This window comes from Tenrec ecaudatus, chromosome 15, assembly GCF_050624435.1.
Source record: "Tenrec ecaudatus isolate mTenEca1 chromosome 15, mTenEca1.hap1, whole genome shotgun sequence".
NCBI lineage: Eukaryota > Metazoa > Chordata > Mammalia > Afrosoricida > Tenrecidae > Tenrec > Tenrec ecaudatus.
The window spans coordinates 19,581,622-19,608,508 of NC_134544.1; the positions used below are offsets into that span (position 1 = coordinate 19,581,622).

The window sequence follows — 26,887 nt, forward strand, 5'->3', positions numbered from 1 at the left end:
GCCATGCACACCCATCAGCAGTTCCATGGCACACAGGGGAGTCAACAAGGAAAGAAACAGAGAAAGAAAACGATCCGCAGTCTTGGAAACCCAAAAGGAGAGTTTTATTCTGTTCTACAGGGTTGCTATGTGTTGGAATCAATTCAATGGCAGTGTGTTTGTTTTTGTTTCATAAACAGGAATGTTTCAGTAAAAACTAATGGTTATATTGTGTTTGGACTAATGAAAACTCTATTTTTCTATCAAAATATCCATAGATTTCTGGTGGGAATAAATTGCCCCTCTTTGAGCTATATTACTTTGGACATACAATATCAGTATCCTACTGCCGTGCCTTGGACTCCAACACGCAGTGACAATGGATGCGAGAGTAGAACTGGCCCGGGGGCTTCCACAGCTGTAAATCTTTCTGGAACCAGTCTGCCTCACCTTCCTTCCACAAATTGAGTGGCTGGTGGGTTTGAACCTCAGAATTTGTGGTTGGCAGCTAAGTACTTTACCACTGCACCACCAGAGGTCCCAGTAGTGGGGGGGGGGCATAGGTTTAAATGTTTAAAGCACATCTAGGAAATGTACATGTCACAGTCTCTCTACCAACCAAATCACAGCCATCTCTCAGGATCGCCAGGCTGCTTTAGAAATGCGATGCAGCCGAGCACCATGAGCTTATAACGGAAAGAAGGCATCTGGGGTCCTGGAAACACATGGGACGCAATAACGGCAAGACTCTGCTGGTAAAATATATGGAATCTCTGATGGGAAAACAAAAAACATATACTGAGAAACAAAACAATTCCTCCTCCGTCCCCATTTCCCACTAATTACAGTTTAAATAGGGGAAAAAGAAAAACCCACCCAATCTGTCAATGTCACTAAGAAATAGTTCACCTCATTTCCTAACACGTGACATACCATCTGCAGCCAACGTGTATTCTGGAATAAATTCGGACAATAGCAAATCAGAAGCCGCTAACAGACATGACTGGCTGCATCAACACTCCGGTGACAGAGCGCAGGGACAATCCTGGGCCACCTTTCACAATCTGCCCTCGAGAAGAAACGTGATCACGCCTACCACAGGTTGAGCTTAATGCTAATAGAGGATTTCCTTTTTGTTAGTCTGGGGTTTTACCATGATTCCATGCCAGCAATACAAAATGTCATGCTGCTGCTATAGGTGAGGCTGGCATCGGTGTGTGTGTGGAGACAATAAAAATGCAATCGTGTGTGTGTGTGTGTGTGTGTGTGTGAGAGAGATCTTACTAGAGAGGTAGGTAGCTATTAAAACAGCACAGGACAGAATCCTAAAATTGGTACAACACTTTACCCCACACAATAAATGTTGTCCAGGAACAGTGTGGCATTCTAAGGCGGGCTCCGCTGGCTCTCAGAGCTGAGGAGCAATAAGATAGTATGTTTTATTATGAGTGTCATGGAGACGGTGTGAAAAATCAAGAGCCACAGGCAGTCAGCAGCAATGGGTCAATACCGCTCCCAGAGACACTGTGCAGATAATCAACATGGCCCAGGTTCGCTCTGCACTGCGCACAGCTGAAGGGCAAATCAATACAGCCAGGGGGAGGACACTGCCCTGCCCGCTTCCCACAATACACTGGGGCCACCTGAGGAAAAACACCCCCCATTTGCTGCGCAACTCCCATCAACTAACCCTTTAACGGCCTCGCAAATTCACCACTCAAGTCGGCTGCCGAAAAGTCCAAATGGAACTCAACAGCAAGCCTGTGTCAACATGAACCCAGACTGAGGCAGCCTGGCCAACAGACAAAGATGCTTCTGAAGTACAGACCAGGGCAGAATCATGACACACTAAAGTGGCAAGAAATAGCCTGAGGAGTGGTTACACTGATAATCCTAAAAAAACATGCTTAACCCCAATTCTTGTGAGCACCAAAATTCTCTTGGGAGAGAGGTTTTACTTTCCTAACTCTGGGGCCTGGTATCACTAATGTTCAAGCAGACCAGGCCAGGCATCAGAAGAATAAACAGGAAGTGAAACTGTAAACAGGAAGTGAAACCATATGCAGCTCAGGAACCTGTGTTAGACTTGGATCGCATTGCTTGTTTTCCAGGAAAGGGACATACGCTCTCGTATGTCTTCTGCTGGCTCTGAGGGTGACACCTGGGTGACAGTATCTTCATCTGACACCTCATTAAAGATATGACGCGAAAAGTTCACATTTTTTCAGGAATCATTTTATGGGCAGGAATACGTTGATTTATTATTTCTCAAGAAAAAGATGATTCATCGCATCCATCATCCTGTGAATCATTAGATGTTATTTCTCAGCTATCATGGAAAGCCCTCTCTCCTAGGACATGAAGACTGTGCTGGGTGGGAAGGAAAATATTTCCAGGTTTAGTTGCTATTTTTCCCATTGCTCCCCACACCCACAGCAGCGAAGACAACAGGGGAGCATGAAAACCTGTGCTGCTCCAGCTTGTGATGCTGTGTCGCTCCTTCCATACAACATTACATGGAAGATGTAATGACACCCCCCCCCCATTGCTTTCACATCCAAAGAATATTAGAAAGCAAATCGCGACAGCAGTTAAGCGAAAATGTGAAATGGCACTGCAGTGCATTTAGGAAACCAAACACTACACTCTTCTAGGATCTTAGTTGCATTTTAAAGGAATTTTATCTGTTTGTTCTGCTTAGTGATAATAAGACGACCTTGTTTTTCTTCACCTACATTTCATAAGGTGCTTCTCCTGCTAAGAGCTCCACAATTACCATGACTCTGGGAGCAGGTTTTCCAACTCAAAAGAATCTGAATGCACAAAGGTCCCCCAAAACAACTCTTGGTCGAGACCACTAGCTCTACTAGCAAGAGCCTGGCAGTTACTCTGTGTGTATGTGTGGAGAATTGGAGGCACTGTTCTTTACAAAAGTAAACTCCGCTCGGAACTCTGCTTGCGTAACCAGATGCGTGCTGCAGTCTGGTTAAAAGCAGGCTTCTGTTTCTGAAAAGTTCTATTAATTAGTCAGCATGACAAGCAAAATGGGACACACCGCACGCAGCCAAACTCAGAACGAGACTTGCCTTAAAGAAAGACACCCACCTCCTCCCTGGGACACGGAGGGCAGAGAAGAGGGGGAAGGGAGACTCCGGATAGGGCAAGATATGACAAAATAACAATCTATAAATTATTGAGGGCTCATGAGGGAGGGAAAACGGGGAGGGAGGGGAGAAAGAAAAGAGGACCTGATGCAAAGGGCTTAAGTGGAGAGCAAATGCTTAAATGATTAGGGCAAAGAATGTACGGATGTGCTTTATACAATTGATGTATGTATATGGATGGATTGTGATGAGTTGTATGAGGCCCTAATAAAATGTTATAAAAAAAAAAGAAAAGAAAAGAAAGACACCCAGCTCAGAATGGATGGCGGACGAAGGTGATAGCAATTAGTGGAAGATTGGGACAGTTTTGTCCTCAAATATGAGAGCTCAGATTCCCATGCTGCTGAGGATGGACACAGAAAGTCTTTTTCAAGGCAGTTTGCTGGAGGAACCCCTTGTCGTTCCCATCTACTTATTGTTGAGAATGTGTGTGGACCTATTTCATTTTCAACCTTCCATCTTGTGGTCAAATCTGGATGAGATCAGCTTGCCCAAAACCTGCTGTTGACCTGCAACTGAGGACTGTGTGCCAGGGCAGCTGGCTAATTTGCATAGTTCCCTCTCATTGGCTGAGGAAGCTGCCTGGCAGTGCAACCCTCCAAGCCAGATACAGACTTCAGTTGCATCTGCCTATTGAAGCTGAGGATCATCTTGGTGTGCTCACGGAGCATCTACAAAACCCCAGATGCAATGTGCTGGCGTGGGGTGTTTTCCCACCCAACCAGGCTGGAAAATGTAGAATGTGCTTCTATGAACGCCAGCCGATTAAAAACCCCTCAATTCCAATTATGCTTAGAGGCTTTGGTGTTTGGTGGGATTTTTTTTTAAGTCCTATAACCACATGATCAATCCAGGTGATTTAAAATCAATGCTGATGCCAGACAAAGCCTGCTGTAAACAACTCTCCATCTGCTTTATGGAAAAGGCAAAACCCAGAGAGACACTCCCTCTGAGGGAGATACCCACATGGGCATAGCTCACCCTCTTGATGCCCACTTGCATTTGAACGGAAGTCCAGAAATCCATTATCTTCCTTGCCTGGAGAAAATTAAGGGGCGCATGTGGCTGCTAACCACAAAGTCAGCTGTTCAAAACCACCAGCTGCTCAGTGGGAAAAAAGAGGAGGCTTTCTGCTCCTATAAAGTGCTACAGCCTCGGAAACGTACAGGGGCTGTTCTACTGTCCTAAGGTCTCTGTAAGTCAGACGCGAGTGGAGGGCAGCGAGGTGACCCCTCCTGCTTCATACGAAAAGAATGCCTTTGCCATGAGGCAAATAATGCCCCACCTTTGGGGCGGGCAGGGGACACACCACTCAAGCCTACAATTGGACGACTGAGTGACTTCTTTTGCGAGCTCTCTGGAGCCAAGTGCTTTTGTAAGCCATCACATTTAAAAGGGCCCTATGAAAGTCAGAATACGCTATTTATCGTGGTCTGTGGTTCCAATGACCTGTCCCAGGGTCTCTTCATTGCTCTCATCAGCATATACCTCAGTGCCACTTCAGTTCTTTGGATTGATATTGATAGTTCAGGATAATAGTATTAGCATACAGCAGTATACAGGCAACCTGTGATAGTGGATCCTTCCTGACAAACCCAAAATGATGTCTTCCATAACCCAAACCAAAAATGTTGTCAGAAGAGGCCAGTCCCTGGAGAAGGACATCATGCATGGTAAAGTGGAGGGGCAGTGACAAGGAGGAAGGCCCTTGGCAAGATGGAGGGACCCAAGTAAGGACGGTGCTGGACAGGTCTATGTTTTCATTCTGCTGTACATGGGGTGGGTGTCACTGTGAGTCGGAACACACTCAATGGACCCTAACAACACACCTGTTTTAAAACCTCTCCCACCATGCATGGCTAGACTTTGGTCTACAGTTCAGTAGGCCATCCAGGAACGAGTCTATATTCTGAGGCAAGTTCGCAAGTGAACATCTTAAAAAATGAAGCTCCCTCAAGGTCAGATTTCCTTTTGGCATGCTCTTCTTTCACGACAAAAATAGCCTACACAACTTTCCTTCCCATCCACTCCTTTCTTACTGGGCTTCCACTCAACCACTGCACTGTTTTTGCACCCAGGGCCTGCTAGAATCCTCTTGATTTGGATTTCACTTGACCATATAACAGCATTTCCTCCATGGAGCATTCCCCCACTGGCGTCGGTGCCCCATCTTCTGGTTTTCTTCATACTCTCAAGTCATTCATTTTCCAGTTCCTTCTAGACCCATCGCATCTCTCAATGTTGAAACTTTGGGGAGCTTTCTCCTTGCTTTGCCTCTTCTTACGCCAGACGTATCCACTATCATGGCTCAAAAGACCTAGAGCCACATGCTAACAATGTCTAAGTGTGGACCGCGAGCCCCTACCCACTCTCAGTGCCCTGGGGCCCTATGGACAACTAGGTATTTGCCATCTCCGTGTGAAAGTGAACATCCCAAACTGAACGAGTCATTTTGGACCCCTCCTTCCTTCACCCACATTCTGTTCTGCTCCCAAGGCTCCACGGCAGTTCAGTGGCTCAGATCAAAGACCTGAGGAGCACCCTCAGCATCTCACCTTCTCTGTATTACCGACGGAGGGCAGTCACAAGTTTAACCCATGTAAGATTTAAATCATATTGGTCCATTTCTTTCCCTCATCACTGTGTCCGTGTCTGTCTACCCCATTGTCATCTCGACAGCTGACTCTCTCACACAGTCTGAGACAGGTCTCCTCTGTCCTGCTGTCATCGAGCCCCGGACCCAGCAACAGGGACCACCTTTTTAAAAAGGTAAATCAGATCAGGCCACTTGCTTAGACCCGTTGGGAGTTTCCCACTGTGTCTAGGGCAGTGCCCACAATCTTTCCTCATGACCTAGTAAGGAACTCTGTGACCAGCCCCAGCTGTCTGTCCAGCGGTCCCCAGCCCTCTGTCCTCCCACTGTGTTCAACACCCCAACTGCTCTCTTGCCTTGGGGCCTCAACACCTGCTTTCTGTCTACCTGGAACTTTCCCCAGGCCTCGGTTACAGACTCAGCAGACACAGTTTTGACTTTGAGTGCCACTTTTTCAGCACAGCCGGCCGATTTCCTTTCCAGGTCTCCTTGTTTTCCACTCTTTCCCCATGCTGTGTGGGTCCGTGTTTCGCACAGCTTGCAACCATGTCTTCACTGGGGTGAGAACTTGCTCAACTCTCCTACAAGACGCCTCAGGGTGGCGAGCATGGATCTATCCTGGTGCCTGGCACAGGGCGCCTCACATGGTGCATCCGCAGTGAATGGGAGGAGTAAGCCCACTACTGGAAAATCACATTTGATTAGGTCTTAGACCTACAGAGGGCCCGACAGGGCTTCTGGTGCATGAGGCCTACCTAGGGGCTAGTCACAGATCTTCACAGGAAGCAGTGGGTCCCAGGAGAGACATCCTCAGGTACCTCTTTATACTAAACCCCATCTCTTCCACGTCTCCTCATAACCTAAAGCCTGAAAAGCACTCTCCAAGGATTCTAGACTCCATCTTACCATTCGCTGTAGAGCACTGGCCATCATCCTGTGGGAAGAGGTGACCTTAGGGTGTAAATGACCTGGCGGTCAGACAGGGACACGTCTCTTATTGCTCTACTATAAGATCTTCTTGGGACATTATCTTCCTAATATAAAGGTATTACCAGGCTTAATGCCCTCCCCAAATATGAAAATGGCAATTTCACAGGATTCACAACTTGGAAAAAGCAAGGCAGCTAAGACCACGGGCTTCCTGGTGACTAGTGAATGAAGAGGCGTGATTCAGCAGGGGTTTAGCACCATAGCTGGTCCTCAGCGCACAGTAGATGCTCAACCCATCAGTGAATGGAGCAAATGCTGCGGCAGGAGAACAGAGCCGATCAGTTTCTAAGAGACGACACCCAGAGACAGAAAACCCCGGACCCGGTGCTGTATCTGGGAGGTTGGACGAAAACTCCCAATTAGGGACGAAGCTTCAAGGGGTTCACAAGATACTGGTGACCACTGTAAGCACATTTTCTGATAGTGATTTTATCTGACAGTCTCTCCTACTGTAATTTGAAGAGCTAAACAGCATCAAATAGGGGCTGGGGGGAGAAATGGAGGCCCTTGGACAGCTGTGGTTCAGAGCGCTGGCTGGGAGGCAGGCAGGAAAATCCCAATGTAAAAAGCTAGGGTTCCGACCTAAATAGCCAGTGAGTATTCCATAGAGAGAGGGGTCCCTTTCCCAAGTGCTGGCCTTAGATTCCACAGATCTCTGACCACTCAGTCATTTGCAAACATCCATTATTTGGTCCTCTCAAGTTGCGGTAATTTTATTCAACAAATTGAGAATTTCTAAACTCCGGTCATAGCCTTAGATCAGTGGTTCTCATTCTTCCCAATGCTGCGACCCTCTAAAACAGCTCCGCATGTTATGGTGCCACCCCCCCGAACCATAAAATTATTTTCATTGCTACTTCATAACTGTAATTTTGCTACTGTTATGAATTGGGCGACCCCTGTGAAGGGGTTGTTCAACCCCCAAAGGGGTCTCGACCCACAGGTTGAGAACCACTGCTTTAGGGTTACCATAGGGCACTCTATTAAAGAAGTAGAGATTTTAATTCAGAGGGTGTGAGGGTGGGAAGAGCCGACAGTGAAATTCCCTGTAGGGGGCTATGATATGTTGCCAAGTTTACAGAGAACAATAGGAAGTGACAATGCCCAGTGGCCGGCTGTGGAAGGAATACCAGGTCACAGAGAAATGCTCTGGGCACACCCGCCACCCTGTCTCTGATTACAATAATGATCCCTTTGCACAACTTTCACACACTTTTCAAATGTACCTCACCTTTCTGGGCCTCAGTTTCTTCTCTTGCCAAAAAAAAAAAAAAGGATGTTGGGTGAGATTATCTTTCAGCCTACAAGTAACAGTTTTGTTCCTGATAAGAACTCAGGCGTGAAAAAATACATAAACGGTGCCTCACAAAAACCACGCAGGATGTGTTGGGTGTATTAGGATGATATTCCTGTGTTTTTAAAACTGTGTGTGTGTGTGTGTGTGCGTGTGAATTAGGCGAAGGCTTATGTAGCTGGATTTTACATTCAACAATCCATACATGCTTGGTTTTGACTCATCCGTCAACAACCTGCAGTGCCTCCGATCCGAGTATTTTTCTCTTTCCATCCCTCCTCCATCCCTGCAGAGCTGAGTATTCTTAGACAAAGGTGAGGTCAGTTCCAGAACTAAAGGATGACAGGGGCCACAGGCTTGGGAGAGCCAGCTTCTATCTGACCAATAATCCTGGTCTCTTGTGATTCTGAATTTTGTTCATTTTCCTCCGACTCTATTCAAACTTAATGCGATCCTTTTTGGTAATGGTATTGTAATGGTAGTCCGGCACCATCTAGTGCTTCTGGTCTCTGGAGACTGATGACGTGGTCCATTCACCCACTGGGCTAATTGTTCCCACATATCTTTTGATTTTCATCACTCCTTTCCTCCACATGGGGAGAGACCAATAGTTTCCCCTGGCATGATTGATTATGAGCTTATAAGGCCCAGTCACTACTGAACAAAGTTGGGTGTAGGGCACTGTCTTCATATATGTACTATGGTAGAACAATTGACCTTGGTGCCCCCAAGACTGTGGCCCTGACCCTCTAGACCAGCAGTTTTCAACTTGTGGGGCATGACCCCTTGGGGGGGTCGAACGACTCTTTCACAGGAGTCGCCCGATTCAAAAAAATAGCAAAATGACAGTTATGAAGAAGCAATGAAAATAACTTTATGGTTGGGGGGGGGGGGTCACCACAACATGAGGAACTGTATTAAAGGGTCATGGCATTAGTATGGTTGAGAACCACTGCTCTAGACCTAGCCCCTCATTCCCGCAAGTACTTGGTTAAGTCTTTCATAACTTTGTTTCTTGGATGCGCTACTACTTTTGTGAATATATTTGCAGCAAACACATATATACAGGTAAGAACCTTACACTCACTGGAATCCAATGGGTTCCAACTCATAGCGACCCTACAGAGCAGGGAAGAAGCCTGTGAGTTCTGAGACAACTCTTCACGGGAGCAAGAAATCTCACCTTTCCTCCCGCGGAGCCCTCAGTGGTTTTGAACTGCCGACCTTGCATTAGTGGCCCAATGCATAACCACTATGCCCCCAGGGTTCGTACATGCCTCTGTCTATCTATCTATCTCTGTGTTTGTGGCTAGACACACATTCTCTCTCCCTTGCCTGTTCAGCTTGCATGTCTATGCGATCATCTACTGGAATGGGCTAAGGACATGGTAATCATAGTTTTTAAAAAGTCAGAGTTCATAACAGTCAATGGGTAGAGTCTTCTCACTCATTTGGTGCTCTTTCTTGGATTCTATCATTCTTGTTGAGCTTGGCTGATTAGAATGTGCTAGGTGGATTGTCCACATGCTCCCGTTTTAAATTCAGACCACTATCAGTGAATGACAAACTGCTGTGTATGTATAATGGCGTGTAAGGCGCTCCCTTCACCTGTAACCTTTGGCTATAGCAGAGGCAGTAATTCCAGAGGCTTGATACACCTGTCTATACCTCATAAATCTGTGAGAGTTATAGCTGTATCTTTGTAGATTTACAACTGTGCGTTTTAATTCACCGCTGACAACGTATTTCCATAGATGTCAGCAACACAGTAGCACGCCGCATGCCGGGAAGGTGACTGCACTCCTACAGTCAGAGGTCTGTGGGAGCTGCCCCTGTTTGAGACTAAAAGGGGCCCCTGTCCCTCCAAAAAAGAGGCTCTGAATTTGGCCATTATATTTCAACTGTAGTGTTCTCCTCTTTCGGCTATTCCTCTGAATGGAAACTCTGTTTTTAAGTGATGTTTTCTCTGCATTTGTAAGTATTCTAAATAATGAGAGAAATTCATGAGCAGCAGGACTGGTGAAGTAGCTAAGTATTCGGAAGGGATGGAAATTGTTTAAAAAGCACCCATGACTCTGTGTGAAGCGTCGCTGCCTCACACTGAACTCTGAGGGGCACAGATCACCTGGTCGTTGGGGGTGGGGTGGGGAGACGCACGGTCAGGTAATCAGAGGCAGGTGCTCCCTGGCAGAGTGGTCAAAGGATCAGCGCAAGGCCTCCCAGTGGGCAAAGGAGGAGAATAGGATCTCCTACCCTGTCTACTACCCCACTCCAAGGTCCCGGCCGCTATCTGAGTAAAGAGCAAAGGCTGAACCACTGAAGGTAACATTTGAAAATGCTTCTTATTGGTTAAGAGTGACCTCAGACCAATACAGAAGTCCCTTTTCAAATTCAGAACCTCCAAATTGCCTGACCCATCAGGTGACTTCCAATCGAGCCACCACTTGCAGAGCCCTGCAAGGTAACTGTCGAACATACCTGAAGCACATCAGTTCACTTCACCTGCCAGAGGACCTAGTCATTCCCTTTCTGCAGGCTTCCGGGGGCCTGGCCATGTGCTCACAGTCTCACGCCTTGAAACTCACTTGGGTTAATGAGTGTAGCTCATTAGCTGAACAGTTGAGCTTACTCAGAAATTTAAGTACTTTTAGCTGAAATTTCAAGTAATAAAAAAATCAATACTTAAGCTTCCATGTGATCAGAAATAGAAATTGAAGTCAGAAACGCACTAGCACTTTGGTGGCACAGCCTACCTACGGAAATACACAGGAGGGTGAGCCAGCCATTCCCCTCCGTGCCTCCGGAGACGTGGGGAGCTCGGAGGATCCGTGCCCGGGAGGGAGATTACAACAAAGGTTCCCTTAACTGCGCCTCAGAACCCACGCAGAAACGGATAGGGTTCAAAGGAAAAATGATTCGGAATGGTAACCAATGGGCCCAGAGCAAGCAAAGGTCTTGGCTTTTCACATAAGAGTTGGGAAATAGAAGTCTATTTATGAGGTTGAAATGTAAATGAAATGCCTAAGATGTATGAAATTTCCTGATTCTCTACTTGAATAACATGTCTGATGAACTGAACAACACCTGTGTCTGACTGTGCTGGACCTGAGTGACTCTCTGTCACAAGTGCAGGCGGCCTGCATCACTATATACATGGGGCTTCGTTGGGAGCTGCAGCTGAGACAGGAGCTGCCAAATCATGACTGGCTTCCTTAAATCACCACTACCGTCTCTTTAGAGCCTACCATGAACCAGAAACGCGTATCCTCCTTGTGTGCTTTAAAGATCTACGCTTCACTCTGAGGTCTGGTGGTGTGGGGGTTAGGCACCGGGTTGCAGGGGAAAGGGCAGTTTAGCTGTCCCTGTAAATAGTGTCTTGGAAACCCAGAGGGGCAGTTCTACTGTCCTATAGGGTGGCGATGAGCTAGAATCAACTGGATGGCAGTTAGGGAACTTCATATTTATTGAGTGTCTACAATATGGCAGGCCTTATTACACAAAGTGTCCTATGTTTACGTTAGAGGTGTCATACAATGAATCCAAGGCAGCAAATCCAGATGGAATTTGACACACTGTGACTTTGCTATAATTTTCCTGTATTCTAGAACAGATGCATGAGTACTCTCGCTCTACACACACGCACACACACGCACACACACGCGCACACACACACACACACACACACAGGGATATGTATTGCTGGATATTGATACTTTCACATGGATGCAAAAAGAATGGCTAGGAGGGAGACTGAGTAACAGTGAGGAATGTCGATGAAACAATGTAAACTTGGAGACTAAGAATGGATTCTAGTGTACCCAGGGCTTCTGCAAAGATGTTGCAATGCTCGTAAAAACAGGCTTTAGAAGTAGAACTCGCCTCATTTATTCACAATTACTGACATCAGTAAAGACTGAATCCTCTTTCTGGATATTAAAAACGTGCCTACTGCCCTGCTGGCATCTAAGGAGCTACAAGCCAGACTGAGGGAGGGCGACAGACTAAAGATCCTCTAAGAAATACTCTTCCACGCAGATTACACATTCTACACAGTTAACATTTTTAACTTAACAATTTAAAAAGTTTTAAATTAAAATTTGTTGAATCCTTCAGAACGAAACGACGATCTAATCAAGTACTATTCTGGATATTTGTCTCTCTTCCTAATGGTTCTTCTCTTAATAGCGTCTCACTGTGCAAATGGGAAGCTTGTTAGGCACATTCAGCACCTTGTCAGGGAGCCATTGTCTTTAGCGACATTCATCTCATTGCAGGTCCTGATGTCGGATTTCTGGGGGTGCTCCAGCATACCATGGGGAGCATTTACCACACCACCAGCTGCTGTGAGAGCAGGGATGAAATACCCAGCATGTCCTGGGCTGGCTAAAGCACCACGGGCAGCTGTGAGCTGGCCCTTCGTGGGTCTTCTAACTCCCACCAAATGACTGGGAACCTACCCAGCCATGGCTAGGAAGTCAACTCCCACCTTACATGAGGTTTTTGATGCTGTTCATCTTTCCTTTAGAGAGCTTGTTAATAATGCAAGTAAGGCCCATGGTCCTCTAATGAGTGGACTGGTCAGTTTGGCGGCTCAGCTAGATTTAAAAGGAGCCATTCATTCCAGAGGCAGAAATGGGGGCCTTGCTACCACCAGAAAGAGATGGGAGTGGAGTATGTCCTTCAGACTCAGGGACACTGCACTGAGAAGCACCAGGCCCCAGAGACAGAAATGAAGAACTCTAGCGCCAGAGATGGTGGGCGGTGAAGAGAAGGGGTGGCAGAAGAAACAGGAGCCTGGTCAGTGGGCTTCCCAGCACCCAGAGCAAGGGGTTACAGTGTGCTTGCCAATCCGCAAAGTGAGCTGAGGACTTGCAGGTCGATGGGGTAGCTCCAGACACTTGTTGGCAGAGTTAGACTTAACCCACAGAGAGCTGAGTGCCTTCACGTGTGGCTTACTGATCGAGTGGGACACTCCCAGGCACTTACTGAAGGCGTGAAAGAGCTTTGTAATGCTCATTCAAGTAGGGTAATGGTGCATCCTCAAGGGTGAAGAAGCCTGACATTGGGTCTGGCTGAGGAGCTGTCCTGATGGAAGAACTGTATCCTGAGTGATTCCTGATCCTGCGTTGTTGAGTGCTGTTATTTCCCTTCCAGCGAGTAAGGTCTGTGAGCTGTGTGTGACCATGGAAATGAATGGCCGAACCCAGCACAGAAACTGTGTGCTATGGGAAGGCAGGCTGGAGCAAGAAGGGGTATAACGGTTGGAGAGAGGGGGTTATGTCTCACCTCTGCCTGAAAGGAATCAACTTTGGTAATGATGCTCCAGCTTGTGAAGTTAGATGAGGTTTAATGGCGCCGCGGCGCCATTTTACTCTAAGTATGGTAGTCAAGTCTCACTGCCATTTCTGCAATCACCGCGACAGTGCCCGTGATGTATACGCATTATAGCCTTCGGTGGGGTGAAAACGATGTCCCAGGCGTCAAAACTTGGCCTTAAAGAAACATCAATCTTACTGTGTCTACAAAATCCCTAAGGCCTACTGGTTCTCTCTCTCGGGGTAAAATGTTAGTTTTGGAGAAAATACACTGTTGTCCAAACCTCTCTGAACACGGCATGCTTGCTGACATTTCTGCTTACTCACAAAGATTAGCTTTCTTTTGATGCGGCCAGCCAGGGAGCACTTGCCATAATTAGATGCAGTGCAGAAAATCACACTGGTTTATTTTCATGGAAATGCTTTAAATCTCCTATCTTGCCAGGTTCCCTTCCATCCCTGAAACTATTCCTTTCATAAAACAGGACATATCAGCATTCAGCTGCTCATTAACATGTTGTTAGCAATCCAACTTTATTTACTAAGTACATGCGGACAACTTCTCATGCAACTTGCTGCCATCAAGTCAATGCCAACTCACGGTGACTTCATCGGACAGGCGAGGGCAGCCCTTGTGTTTCCAACACTAACTCTTTTTCCTGCTGAGCAGAGCGGCTGGTGGTTTTGAACTGCTGACCTGAGGACTGGCAGCCCAGCTCGTCACCCACTATGCGGGCTCTGCGTGGTCGATGTAGCATTTGCCAAAGCTAAAGGGTGTCCCTACTTGGTGGAGTGACTTACTTTTCTCATGGAGCATTTGTGCAGTCGCTGCCATAAGGCTCTTGTGAACCTGGCTGAAAAACGAGCCGTCCACAGACATCAGGGAGACATTTCTGCAGGTTCTGATAGAGGCCAGTGCTACACATGGGTACATTTGCTCCCGGCTTTGGAGCAAGTACACTGGGTTCGCAAGCACGGTTGCCTAACACCCCCGAGCGGTTGAGCCGTAAAATGTCCACGAGAATAGTTAACGTTTCTTGAGGCTGTGCTGAGCATGAAGTGGCCCCGTAATTATCCCATTGCCATTGCGCTCACTCTGACTTACGGACCCTATAGGACAGAGTAGCACAGCCGGCCGGGGTCTCCAAGGCGGTGATGGGTACAGAAGCAGACAGTCACAGCTTTCTTTCTCCCACGGAGCAGCTGGGTGGGTGGGGGTGGTTTTGAACCACCAAATGTGTAACCACAGTGCCCTCAGGGATTCCTTGAGAGCAGTGGTTCTCAACTTCCCTAATGCCGCAACCCTTTCATACAGTTCCTCGTGTTGTGGTGACCCCACCCCCCAACCACAAAATTATTTTCATTGCTACTTCATCAATGTAATTTTGCTACTGTTATGAGTCAGGCAACCCCTGTGAAAGGGTCATTTGACCGCCAAAGGGGTCGCGACCCACAGGTTGAGAACCACTGCTGCAGACTGTAAAGCCCTGAATACATGTAACATCCTATTATTTGACAGCTGGTTATGATTCTATGTCACTTCCAAGGGGGCTTCAAAAAGCTTGTGGAGAAATGGAATTAAAGACCATGGCATTTCTCCACGAACGTTTTAACATCTCTTTGTATGTTGGTCTGATGTCTGTAGATTCTTGGTGTCTTGCTTGAGCCATACCAGTCCCCCGCCACTCAGCAGAGGAAGATGGATGGAAGCAGCTGGTAATAAGACTGGTGTCCCTGCAAGAGTCTTCAGGAGGACGGTCAGCCGAAGTGGGTACATGTCCAAGTCAGGATTTTTCTTTTTAATCTAAAAACACTTTGGCTGCCCCTACACACAGGTGGACAGAGCTGTTTTTAGTTCTTCCCTGCCGGAACTGCCAAGTGTGTGGGCCATGAGGGCAGAACGAGGTAGCTCGAGGGTCTCTTCACACTAGACAGACCGCCTTGAGCGTTCAGCTCGCAGGGACTGGCTGGATCCGAGCGGATCAGGGGCCACAGTGACAGGGAGAGCAGTAAAGAAGGGTGAGCATGGCAGTGTGCTGCTGAACCCCGAGATGAATTGTACGTACAGAAGCTACTGAATTGGCATATGCTCTGAACTGTACATTCATCAAAAACAAATGACATTTAAAAGCAATGGCTTCGTCTTCTTCCACAGAAACGTGAATCCCAACTAACCCTGACTCAGAGTGGCCACTGCTCATGAGTCTCGCGTCACCTCGACCCTGTTGTCGGAGCCCCTCCCTGTGGTCTCAGCCCCTCCCTGTGGTCTCATTGCATGATGGCCGACAGACTGCATGAGAGGCCTGCAGCCTTGCCTCTCGGGCCTGTCTGGGCTCTGCCAGCTTAGTCAGTAGCCCATGAAGCCTGTGTGTGTCTGCCTGGGTAACAGTGGACTGAACCACCTACACAAGAAGTACTTTCCATCGACCTCCAAGTACTTCCACTGAGTGGTGGCTTCTTCACTGAAATGGCGAGAGTACCATCGCAGCGAGGACTGCCCTTTGCTCCCCAGAGGTGACTGTGACACGGGGACCCTCTAAGACAGGGGGACTCCCCAGGACGGTTGCCTAGGCTGCCATTTCGATGAGCGCAGCCTGCCAGGTCTTTTCTCCCCCGCAAGTCTGAGTGCAAACCCCTGACTGCTCAGTCCCTGGCCAAGTGCTTAACCAGTGTGCCACCAGGGCTCCTAGGCAGAACGATGCAGGATGGGCACTCCTCGACCATTCGCCTAACCCACTGCGGCGTCACCTCCATGCCACAGATTAATAAGAAGTGATGCAGCTAATACTTCCTACCAATTTATCTCACTTCAGAGCCAACATCTCATCTGAGATCTAAATGCTCTTTTCAGGAAAAACTGAAGACAAATCATCTATTGTTTCATGGATGTGGATTTTTCCCCTGATAAGGGACAGGCAAAAACAGCAAATAAATACTATCAAAGGGGTGAAAAACCGACTCAAGGAGATTGTTCCAAGCCGCGCACAGGAAGACGAGAAAAGCCGCACCGCGCAGCACACTGAGAAACTGTGTGAGTGGCCACAGAGCTGTGGTAACTCAAGTCCAGCTGTGCAAAGCGGTCACTGGAAGTCCTGTATAGATTTTCAGACAATGTGCTAAAATCAGAATGTGAGATTTTTAAGATTCTGAAATGAACTCGAAAATGAGGGACAATCTCTACCTGTAAGTACACAAAGATTGAGGAGCATGTGACATTCCTAGCAGTGGTGGAAGTTCACCCCGCTGCTCCGTGGGAGAAACGCGAGGCTGCCTGTTCCCGGGGAGCTCTGCAGGCTCAGAGACCTTCCGAGGTCAGAAGGGCCGGAACGACCTGATGGCGGTGGTCTGGTGTATGGGGCTTCAGATGTGGACAAGGACATAGTGACAAAGTACTCAGGACAAGCCTACTGGCCCAAGTGTAATGTAAGATTGTCAAAAACCCTACAAACAGATGGGCCCCCGAACTGACATATAAGGCTGGCAGTTGAGGAGAATGGATTTGAAAATCTGTTTTTAACGACTTTATTCAGAAAGATTCTAACATATTGAGTGATATTCATAATTCTTTCAAAACTCACTGATAAAATATCAGTATACAGATCAATACTGTGGGGGTGAGGAAACAGTTATTAAAAACAGATAAAAGGACAAATCAGTTAAATATAATCTTGAAATTTATTGATGATATTTTATTCTTTCTAGTTACAAGATTGATGTGATTTAAATAGTGCAAGGAAAAACAATAACATATCTGGAGCAGGATGAAGGTGACTGGTTTTGTTTTAATTAAGCTGTGATTAAATAATAAGAATGGTAGAAAACATTTTTTGAGCACCTGCTACTAGCTAACACTAGTTTTCCACACGTGTATTCTTTTAATGTTTGTGCACCTTGTCATAGCTATCGCCTCCATTTTACAGATAAGACACCGAGGCCCAGAGAGCTCATGACTTCACCCTAGGAATCAGAGGCAAAAGCAAGTGGAGCAAGGATCTGAACCTATGGTGTCCGGTCGAAGAACCAGCTGTCTGAACAGTGTCTTATTGACAGAAACCAGGTAGAACAGGAAAGGATGCTGGTAGGGATTAGGGGCTGGAGATTTTCTTCCAACATGTTGAATAAGAGACCTTGGCACAATGCCCAAACTGAAATGTCTACCAGATAATTGTAAGTCATGGGACTAGAATTTAAGAGAGGCCTGGTGATAGACTCTGATTTATCTCGCTATTCAGAGAGGAATTGGAGTCATGAAGAATGTATGGATTCGCAGCCAAAGATGAGAAACGAAATTTGTACTCCGAGTGCTTGGGTGATGAGAACTAACACCAGGGTACAACGGACCAAATTAAGAAAGCTGGTTCCAGGTAAAGCAGGAAGACACCAACAGCAGTGATCACGCTGTGAAAGACCAGGAGCGAGAGCGTTCGAGAAAATGGGGCCTCAGTTCTTCTCCACTGAGACATTGAGTCCAAGGATCCCCAGCTAACGTGGTTTGGAAAGGGGTCCTGTGATGTGTGAGTGGTTTCCGTTGCTCTGTAGAGGGGGGAGCAGGGGGCTCATAGCAGAGGGTCACGGTCAACCACTCAGCACATACCACGCAAGGGGAAGGCAGGGAGAATAGTCACTACAGACGGAACAACAACAACAAAAATTGAAGAAGTCTTTAAAAGTGTATTCACCATGAAATTCATAAATATGTTTTCCTGGTATAGGTCCCTAATATCACACCCTCTCCCAATTAGAAAGTTCCAGACTTCATAAACCTAGAGCATACTAAATGACATCTCTTTTCCTGATGTTTCCAACGAGCCGGTACAGAGTGCTTAGCATGACTTCACAGTTGAGGGAAAGCGGGGAAGAGGGAAGACCTGCTAGGAAGGAAGGCACTGAGACAATATTCCACGCCCACTTTGGGAAATGTGCGGCTCTGCTGCTTGGTTTAGGATGATGCGTGGCAGATGTTTGCGTTCGGACAGCAGCATGGCTGAACCAGCTGGTGAGGCCTTGCTGGCTACAGAATAGAGATAAGCCAGGCAAGGAGAAGGTAGGCAGCACTTGGAGACGGGTGGGGATAGATTTGGGAGGAGTTCTGGGTTGCCTTCGTACCAACACTGCTGCGCTGGCACCAAGGAGACTGGAGGCCACTCCAAAGGTTAGGACCCAAGACACACGGGGGTGAACACAGTAGCCCACTTTCTCCTGTCTCCTCATAGGGCTGCATCTGAAGGTCAGAGGCCAAATCATCCAGCCCCACACAGAGAGCAGGAGCTTCAAAGGCGCTCAAAGGCAAGCTCATTGCCTTCCCTAGGAAAGTCAGCATTCCAGAATTTCCCTCTTGCTGTCTCAGGGTTTTCCAACTACACACAGTCACCAGTTTTATACATGTAATCAATCTCTGCTTCCACTTCCCCTCCATCATCTAGCTTAGGGCAAGCTGGGCCACGCCTCACACAGAAATACAGGTTCACTCCTCACGAAGCGGGGCAGAAGCCTTCCCTAGGCTACTGTGGAAGAGACAGTCCATTCTCTCTAGAGAAAGTCACTAGGCATGAAAACTCTGACATGAAAAGTATCACTCTACTCACATTACAAATACATATGTATAATTAAGGCATATTTTGTTTTCATTTCCCACATATCATATTTTCGCTCCAAAGACTCAGGGCAGTGCTGCTCTCACTTTTCCACCAGAGTGCTCCCCACAGAGGAGTGGGGCTTCAGCTTTGAGGGGCTACCTGTGCCATCATATGAGTTGACGATCTCTTCTATATTTTAAATGTCACATATTCATGTCTTTGCTCATGCTAGAAAATGGGACAGAGTCCGAGAGAGTCTTGAAGGGGTACTTTACTGCATTCCTAGTTCAAAATGGTGCTCCGACTTCTCTTCTAGAAACACTGACTGTTTCGGAATCCAACAAAACGCACACAATCTGTTTCAGCTGTGAGCTTATTTCAAAGCAGCACACAACATTGACCCTACACCACGTGTTAGTCTGCCGTCCTACATTAGCTGGGTATTGCTATGATGCCGAAAGCTTTGGCCTTACTGGTTGGAAGTAACAGCAGGATCACCCATGGTGCATGGGGGGTTTCAGCAGATCTTCTGGGCTCTACAGATGCGTGAAGAAAGGCCTGGTTAAAAATTAGCCAATGTGAGTGGAAGATGGCAACCGAGTCACACACACTGGAGGGACTCCACAGAGCACAGCACACGGGAGCCACGAGCGGGGTATCCTACACTCCAGTCCTCAGGATTATCAGCATAAAGTAGACACAAATTTACTAAAATTAAAGAGCAGCACCATCTGCTGCTAAGACTCCCTTCTCTTGTCGGCCCCGGGCACTCACCTGGCTGAGCAGAGGCAGCAGAGCTGCAGGGACCTAGTTCTGTAGGACCAGCCTGGGGAGGATAAAAGTATAAATCGCTCTGGCTTTCTGTCCAGGCCGAGAAATCCAGTAGACACCCACAGGCTTGACTCCCCACAGCCTACTGAGCTGAGTTCCCACAGCCTACTGAGCCGCATGGGGACGGATCTACTTGGCAGCCTGGAGTGGGCATAAACAGTAAATACAGGTCCAGGGAGTGCCAGCTCCACTGAACAACATTAATCTCCCTTTCCTGAAGTGCAGTTTGGCATAGCCCCCAATTTTCAAACACCCCCAAAAACACAGCCATTTATAATTTTTTGTATTTTTAAAAATGTTCTCTGGGTAGCACCCAACACGCACCTCGTCCACTAACAAAGTATTAGCGTAACAACACAAAAAGAAACTGCAAGAGCAACCTGCCCTCTCATAGGCTTTATATATCTACCCCCTAGCCTAACTAGGTGGTGGCAAGTAGAGACCCATTCATCCACGCCCACTTGGTCACCCCAATCATCCAAAAGAGCCCAAATAAATAGGGACTAGACCGACTCTTCACACAAGCCCAGGGAACTCCAGCCGAAATCAGCAAAACTAACTCAGTTTCCCTGAGGTGCAGCTCATTTGAAGGCCTTCCCCCCTCCTCCAACTCTCTCTCTCCTTTTCAACTTCTGTGGGTGGCAGCCAACACACACCAGGTCCATCAGCAAAGTATTAGCATAATAAAACGAGTAGAAACTGCAACACCAGGGGGTTAGACTTGAGACAGACTGGAAGCCTAGGCACTCAGAGGCTGCTCATCAGGCACGTACCTAGCTAACTACTAAGCCAATGATTCAAAACCTATGGGTCACAACCCTTCACAGAGGTCACCCAATCCATAACAGTAGCAAAATTACAGTGATTAAGTAGCAACGAAAATAATTTTATGGCTGGGGAGTCACCACAACATGAGGAACTGTATGAAAGGGTTGCAGCATTGGGAAGATTGTGAACCACTGTACTAAGCTGTCCTATGACCCTAGGCCCTGGCCAGCACCCCAAGCCAATCACATAAGCCATTTGCTTTACTGAGTAGGTCACTGCTTTATCCCACCATCCTAGGCCACCTAAGTAGATGGTAGGTATAGACCCCTTGCCCTACTTCCACTTGGTCACTCCCAGCATCTGAAAGAGCGAACCCAACCTCTTTGACCTGATTTGCCAGAGGTCTGTTCTCTGAAGATAATTAACATAAATCATAAGAATATAGGACTCGCGGCCATACCAAACACCAAAATGATTCCCCTAGCCTTAGCTTCAACCCTACTCTGACACCCTACAATAGCACACGGTAGTAATACATCATACTAAGAGACACTGTCCCCAACTGCTTAAAAGATGCCTGCTGCTTCACACAGTCCTGATTCTATATCCCCCCCCCCACACACACACACTAAGGTGTGGGGTCCAGCTGCTCTTTTGGCTGGTGTTATTGTTGCTGTGTTCTATCACTCCTATACCCTACTCCTCTTAAAACAAAGTTGAGCACTATTCTTGTCATTCACCCTCAATCAGGACTTCCTCATTTGTAGGTGTATATAAGGACAGGGAGTGGGGGAGCAGAGGAGGGCGGGGGAACACATACATACATATATAGCTTTACTTTTTCACTCTCAATTTAATTTGTTTTCTAGTGTCTTAACACACCAACCATCAACCCAGAAGTTAATACCCACAACATAGACAAAGCTCCGGGGCAAAGCTTAGAGACCAATCAAACATACGTTAACAGCTGCCCTGTATCTTTCTCTAGTATTATTTTTCCTAGTATTACTTGTAAAACTTTGCTTTAAGTTTTCCTTTCTTTAAATATGTAGTTTTATTTCATAGCGCTATTAACCTTTTGGTTTCTCTTTTCTTGTCAAACCTTTTCTTTCCTTTTCATCCTTATAAAACCAAGAGCTGATATTCTTACATTTCCTAAAATATTTTTTCTATCAAATATTAGTACCCATTCCTCCATCTTTGCAAACAAGCATTTAAAAAAATCTAATTTCCATTCCTTTAATCTACCAAATAACACTACATTTTTGGGGGCCTATTGTTCCTTCCTCTCTCCCACTTTCTGGTTCTCTCCCCTAACACCTAATATAACACCTCCCCCCGCCCCCCCACCCAGTACTTTATATAAACAGTCCACTACAGATCTATTGCAACACCTAACAGAGTTAACCACCCCCAAATAACACCACCTCCCTAACACCCTAACAGTGACTCCACGATGTCAAGGAAACAACAGAAGCTATCGGTGCACATAAAACTAAGAAACAGAAACAGATAGCTGAATGTAATGCCTAACACTGAATAGGCTATGGATGTGCCAGAGATAGAACTTAAAAGAATGATGACTGAACTTGTGCAACAGTTGAAAGAGGAGTCGGAGAGAAAAGTGAAATAGAAAAGCTAGCAATACCACTAGTAAAACTCTAAAGAGGTTTCACAAATCAACTACAAGAGTAGAATTAAACAACACTATAAAGGAATAGCACAATGCTATAAAAGAACAGAGAGAAATACAATTGAAGAGATGGAAGTCTGAATCAGTGAGTCAGAAGACAAAGGTATAGATTCCAGCCTTAAAAAGAACAAAAAAGGAGACTGAGAAAAGCTTGAGAACAACGTGGGACACAAGAAAAAGGAACAACCTTCGTATTATAGGGATTCCAGAACAGGAAGAAGAAAAAAATCTACATGGAGAATAGTCCAAGAGCTTCTACAAGAAAACATTGCTCAATGTCTACAGGAGTGAAAGGTAACTATTCAGGAAGCCAAAGGAACCCCAGCCAGGATCATCCCCAAAGTGAAACTCCCTGGCATATGGTGGTCAAGATGCCTAACATCAACGACAAGGAAAAAATTCTAAAAGCAGCCAGAGAAAGAAGGATCAATTACATAAAAGGGCAAGCAAACAGAATAACCTGATTGCTCAGCAGAAACCATGCAGTCATGAAGACAAAGGAGTGCTGGACACAGATTACTGGAGGGGAAAACAAAAAACCCCTGTCAACCTAGAATCGTGTACCTAGCAAAATTATCACTCAAATATGATGGAGAAATAAAAGTCTTCCCAGACAAGGAGAAACTAAAAAAATTCACAACAAGGTCACCACTACAAAAAGTACTCAATGAAGTAGTATGGCCCAAAACCCAACAACACACCAACCTGAAACCAACATACAAGACAATCCCTCACAAAAACCAACACACAGAGAGCAACTCCCAAAACAAGGAAACAACACAGGAAGAATAAAGAAAGACAACATACATACAAACGACACACACACACACACACATACAGAAAGCAAATGATGGTTACAAATAAGTACCTATCAATAATCTGGATGGTAATGGACTAAATGTACCAATAAAGAGACAGATTAGCAGGAATAAAATCTATCAATACGCTGCCTCCAAGAAACACATCTCACAAACAATTACATCAACAGACTAAAAATCAGAGTCTGGACAAAAGCATACCAAAAAAACAGCAACCAAAAGAAAGCATGGATAATATTAATTTCCTAGAAGATAGGCTTCAAAGCAAACACTGTAACAAGAGATAAGAGCAGACACTACAAAATGATAAAGGAATAATAACTCAGGAAGCCATAACGATAATAAACACATATGCATTTAATGAAAGCTCCTTTAATACACCACTCTCAAGGAAACACAGAACATCAACAACAAAAAGTATTCAAGAAAGACACCGAGCTCAATAACACAAACAGAAAAAACAACTTTGTTGTTGGCACATGCAGAACACTCCACCCAACAAGAACACAGTACACGTTCTTCTCTGACACAGATGGAACATTCTCAAGATTAGACCACATACTCAGCCATCAATCATGCCTCAACAAGTGCAAAAAAACAGATCCTACAATCAAGCTTCTCAAGCCACAAAGCTATAAAATTAGAAATCAAAAATAGAATCAGCAGAAGGTCTTCATGCGAGGCATGGTCGTATGCTGCTTATCCGACCCCCGAACGCCATTCACAGCCCACACAGAAGATTCAGCCCAGCCTGTGTGATACAAGGTCTGTAAATAAAATCCATGACTGGAGGAGGGAATGGAACTTGAGATTAAATGATGAGTACCCCACTTGCAGAAGGCTATGGATGACAGGGAAAGTCCAAAATCCATTTGCAGGATTCCCTACCTGGTGAAGTCTCCAGGGAATCCCTTCAGACCCATGACTAGAGATGTGAACAGCCTTGTTATCAGGCAGAATCTGATTGGAAAGTGGATTATTGCAGATGTTGTTAGGTTAGAAGTTAGCACCTTATCATTGGGTCCTCCTTTTGACCCATTTTAAATTTGTTCTAGTTTTGTTATTTTCTGCTATCTTTTCAACCGAGGTTTTTCTAGTTTGTTATTGTTAAGTTTGTTTTTGCTTTTTAAAATGTTTTTTCTCTGTCTGAAATCTAGGATAAGCAAATCTATGGAGGCAGAAACTAGGTTACTAGTTTCTTGGGGTTATGGCAGGAGAGGATGGAGGTAAATGGAGAGGTAATAATGAGTACAAGAAAGAAGAAATGTTCTAAAATTGATTGTGGTGATGATTACACAAGTCTTTTTAATATGGTTAGATTACTGAACTGTGTGATATATAATTGAATGTCAATAAAACTGTTAAAATTTCTAAAAACTAAATGAAAAATTAGCCAATGGAAACCCGATGGATCACAATAGCCTATTGTCCAATGCCGGGCTTGAAGAGGAGTCCCCATGCAGTGGCTGCAGCAGACCAAGGGACGCAGAGGGACAAGGCCAGGTGGCATGCCATTCTGCTGTGTCCAAGGGCCCCTTCAGAGTTCACTGTCACCGAATACAACTGACAACTGAGGCAAAAGCAGCCCAAGATGGATTGTGGATATTGTTGTGAACGAGGGAGGTCGGGGCAGAGACCCCCAACCCATCTGTAGAAAATGGGATATCCCCTCCCAGAAGCGTCACAAGGAAGGGAAGGATCAATCAGGGCGCAGTACAGCACCAATGAAACACACAATATTCCTCTGGTTCCTTGAGGCTTCCTCACCCCCCACTATCATGACCCCAGCCCTGCCTTCCACTGCGGGCTAGGCTGGAGCAAGTGCACAAGTACAGATAATAGATCATGACACACGAAATCCAGGCCAGATAAACCCCTCTGGAAAAGAAATGGGAGTTACGTTCCAGGAGAGTAGGGGGAAGGTGGGGAGAGGAGGGAGGAAGAAACCTAGGGGGAGTGGGAGAGAGTGGTTGGTGTCAAATATGAAAATAGTAATTTATAATTTATCAAGGGGTCATGAGAGTGGGAGGGGGAAAGGGAAGGTAAAAAGAGGAGGTGATACCAAGGGCTCAGATAGAATGTCAATGTTCAGAAAAAAATGTTGGCAACATACATACAAATATACTTGACACAATTGATGCATGGATTGATGTACGAGCCCCCAATAAAATGATCCTTAAAAAAAAGGGTGGACTATGGAGATTTAGATTTGTTTTGACATTCTGAATGAAGAGAGAGCAGGTGGCCCTCCCTGTCGCATAGAACGGGAAGCTAGGGGTTGACACTTTTGTGGTGCAAAAGTAAGCAGCTCGGGTAGAAGAGGCACTGGGACACTAACATGTCTATCGGTACTGAACCTTGTACAGAAACTCAAATGGCTCACGAATGACAAGTTTGTGTTAAGAATGTCTGATTGATAAGTGTATCCCAAGAAAGTCCATGAACAAGAAATAAGGTGTTCAAAACACTGTTTTATACACAGTGTGAAGATGCTTCACAGAAGCCCCTGACTCACAGAGACCCTATGGGACAGAGGAGAACTGCCCCTCTGGGTTCCAATGCTATAAATCCTTATGGGAACAGAAAGTCCCATCTGACTCCCTTGAGAGTTGGTGGCTTCCAACTGCTGACCCTGTGGTTAGTTAGCACCCGACACATGACCCACTGCACCACCAGGGCTCTCAGTGCAAAGAGAGAACAATGGACAGAAGTGCATACTTAGGTCCAGCATGGCACTTCTCGTGAATTCTTAATGGCTACTGTTTCTCTTACTGTGCTGATGAATGCCTCCCGGCTCTCTGGGTGTCTTGTCTGAGAAGGTAGTCTTTTTTTTTTAACTTAAAGAATCTGTAAAAGCCTTTGGTTTCTTCTTTCCCTCCCTCCCTCTGCTCCTCCTCTCTCTTCTGCCTGCCTGTTTTTCCTTCAAGGTGTTTGTGGTTCATGTCCTTCAAGCCTGCTAGTAGTCATGTGCCCCAAATCTTTGTACACTGTGCTGACAAAAGATTATGAAAATGCTGTCTCTCTTATGAGAGAATGTTACAAACAGCATGCAAGTTAATTTTTAAATGAGTATTCACAGTGGTTTCATTGCTGGGAGTTCAGAGCAACGGAACAGTTAACGTCTTAAATAAAATCACACGCACAAACAAACTCCAGTAGTTAAATACAGGTGGCCAATGGTGCACGCTCTGCCCCTGGGAGATGTGCACTCCCAGGCCACGGCTCTGGGAAGCCCTGCCCTTGGAGGCATGCGGGCCTTTCTCACGCTGCCCCTCACCTTGTCCGACCCGGAACTTTTCAGCCCCAACCGCTGTCACCAGCTCTTTGAACTCTTTCATGCAGAGAGGGCAGGAAAGCTTTAGGAAAATCCATACTTATTCAATCTACGAGAGTTGGCACACGTAGCCATTTCTTCATGTCCTTTCACAATAATATAGCTGCACATATTAACCTGCTACAATAAGACACAGGAAGTCATGACTTGGAGGCACTTACCCAGGAGCATTATCAAGTTTCCATGATCACAGCAGGGCCTAGTTTTAGGTTTGCTACCAACTAGCAGCATGAGGTTGGGAAACAGATGGCAAGTCTCTAAGTTTCCATGTCCAGCTCTAGAGGAGGGATAAGACTTACCCCGTCTATAGGTAACTGGCGGTTTTGTGAATCAGTGAGGAAAGCACGGTTGGCATTTTTAGAGGGGTTCTTACTGCAAGTGGAACACTAATTTCTTTTTGGGGCGCCACCATAAACGCTACTGTGAAGATCTCTTCTTTGCTGATGAGACCTGGCTAGATGACGGTCTACAAGCATTTCACTTGAATCAGTAGTTAGAAAACCAATTTCCACTCATCAAAATGTATCCTCGA

General features: G+C 46.1%; 1 protein-coding gene across 2 annotated transcripts in view; it reads right to left on the reverse strand.

Moving 5' to 3' along the window:
• WDR7 (WD repeat domain 7) overlaps positions 1–26,887 on the reverse strand; it is a 363,988-nt gene that overhangs the window by 48,151 nt on the left and 288,950 nt on the right. The window lies entirely within an intron of this gene.